The following is a 2735-nucleotide window of genomic DNA, read 5'->3' as shown; positions in this document are numbered from 1 at the left end:
GAATGATTTTTGCTGACAGCTGAAACTGGACAGTGGATTTCCCAGAATGCTCTGCGTGGGATTGGATACTAAACTCAAAACATTTTCCATTACAATCATACTTGTCACAATATTTTCCCACATATTGTGCTGATTTGGGACCCGAGTCTGCGCAGTAGTGAGCTGCAGTGATTTAGATCAAAAACTCATACATACTCACATATAAATGACCTGTAATAACAGACAAAGCAACAGTGACCACGTAATTAAAAACATTACTGTTGGATCCAATATAGTCGCCCAGGGGCACATTAATGCACGGGCTTCAACGGGCTGAAGCCCAGGGGCCTACACTGGGAAGGGGGCCCACTGGCTGCAGGGAAATTATATATTTTTTCGAATAATTATTTGAATATATGGGAATTTGCAGCAGTGACAACAGCATTTTGGAAACAAACTCACACACTCATTTTCAGCGATGCCCTGGTTGTAGTTTATAGTGAATGGTTCAATTTAAGTTTCCCCCACACAGTTTGTATAGTTGGTATGTTCCATGTATTCCACCGATATACTAGGTGATATGCAGCAGTGACAACAGCATTTTGTAAACAAACTCACACTAATTTTCAGCAATGCCCTGTTTGTAGTTTATAGTGAATGGTTCAGTTTAAGTTTCCCCCACACAGTTTGTATAGTTGGTATTTTCCATGTATTCTACCGATATACTAGCTAGCGGAATACACAATGCTTGCGCTAGTAAAGCCCAGCACGAGAGTTTTAATTAACTTTATGTTAACGTGGGGGCTACTGTAAAGCTGTAGCCCATGGGCCTCTGGTTATCTTAAGGCACCCCTGTAGTTGCCACAGCATAAACGAAACCGCAGGAAATTGAAGTGAACAAAGGACCGAGGTCTTACTGACGCAATCTGGATCTTCATTAAAAATAAAGTTCATCCACTCTTTCCTAATGTTGGCTAACATATTTGACCATGATTAACATGTTGCTTGCTAGTATGATTAAAATGTTGCTAGCATGTTTTTGACTAGGCGTTGTTACGGAGTAACCAGAACATGAGACGTGCGGATCCATGTGCAAAGCTTTTATTAAGACATGGTCATAAACAGGCATAGGTCAGACATAGGCAAACTGGTATGTAGAAGACAAGGCAAGGGTAGTCCGGTAAACAAGCGAGGGTCAGTCGACGACGAACGTAATCCAACAGGGCGAGACTAGAGAGATAATCCAGGTACAAAGCAAAGGTCCAGGCAGGGGCAAACAGTATCCGAACAGGGCAAGACGAGAGAGGTAATCCAAGGTACACAGGCAATGATCAGAAGATGAGGAAACAGACAAGACAAGACTAGGCTAGGCTAGGCTAGGCTAGAATAAGAAACTTAAAGCAGGCTCCGTAAAGTAGCTATCACAACTAGCAATATGCGCATACAATACTCGGCAGCCTGAAAGGGATCTGAGTGAGTGTTATATAGTGAATGTGTGATTGGTTACAGCTGTGTGCAATCAGTGCAATGGATGATGGGATATGTAGTCCGGGATGACATGCAACAGTTTGTGTAGTGCGAGAGTCAATGTAATGGAAGGGTGACCTCTGGTGGTGATTGAACGGAAGTCCATGGACAGGATTCGTGACAGGTGTCAAGTTTTTAAACACTATAGTATTCATAAGTGGTGTTCCGTCAGAAATGGAGCTATAAGTTTGCATGAAACACACTGACATCTTCAACAGGCAGCCTAATAACGATATCATGAATGCTCAGCATGTTCACCTATACGGTTTGGTTAGAAACACATACACCTTTTCATTTTTTATTTTTTTTTACATTAGTCTCTGCATGAACAAATAATGGCTTAAACATAATATTCTCACTTAACAATTAGCTAATTTTTTAGAAGCTGTCAATATGTTTTATACAATTTTTTTGTGTGTGTCTAGGTTGTGTCCGTATTGTGTCCGCACTGAAAAAAAAAACAATTTAAGTTGGTTAGCTACATAAAAAAATAAAATAAATAAAAATAAAATATATATATGTTAAAAGTTAGTCAACTAGCCTAAATTTGTTTATTCAAATGTAGCTAAAATAAATTGATTGCAACCACTTACCAAAAAATAAAATAAAAAATTGTAAATTCAATTAATCTTTTTTTTTTTAAGTGCGTTTTGAAAATCTGCAGCAATATAATTATTATTATGTATATATTATGATATACATTTTGACATTTTTAGGCTACTTAACGATTAGTTAAAATCCAACGAATAATTCACATTTCACCCAATCTTCAATTACAAAAACAGAGCTTAATCACAGGAAATTTATATAAAGCATATTGACAACTTCTATAAGAAATATTATGTGCACACACACGGAAGTAGCGAAACATTTAATATTTGACAACTGTTTTATGGACATGTTAAATAACCAACAGAGTTCAGCAATGCAAACTAGATTGTTTTTTTTTGTTTTGTTTTTTCTGTTTTGAATTGAAAACGAGCTGTGTCACTGTGCGCGAGGTACATGCTATCATGTTACAAACACCAAAGCAGTTCAATATACATATACAGCATGCACCTCTCTGACGTAGCCTACAAAAACCTTGTTATAAACAGTATATATATATATAATTAATTTAAAGGGGTCATATGATGCGATTTCAATTTTTCCTTTCTCTTTGGAGTGTTACAAGCTCTTGGTGCATAAAGAAGATCTGTAAAGTTGCAAAGACTAAAGTCTCAAATCCA

This window comes from Sinocyclocheilus anshuiensis, unplaced genomic scaffold (assembly GCF_001515605.1).
Source record: "Sinocyclocheilus anshuiensis isolate Anshui unplaced genomic scaffold, SAMN03320099.WGS_v1.1 scaffold4095, whole genome shotgun sequence".
In the NCBI taxonomy this organism is placed as follows: Eukaryota; Metazoa; Chordata; class Actinopteri; order Cypriniformes; family Cyprinidae; genus Sinocyclocheilus; species Sinocyclocheilus anshuiensis.
Note: the sequence above shows the minus strand (reverse complement) of the source record.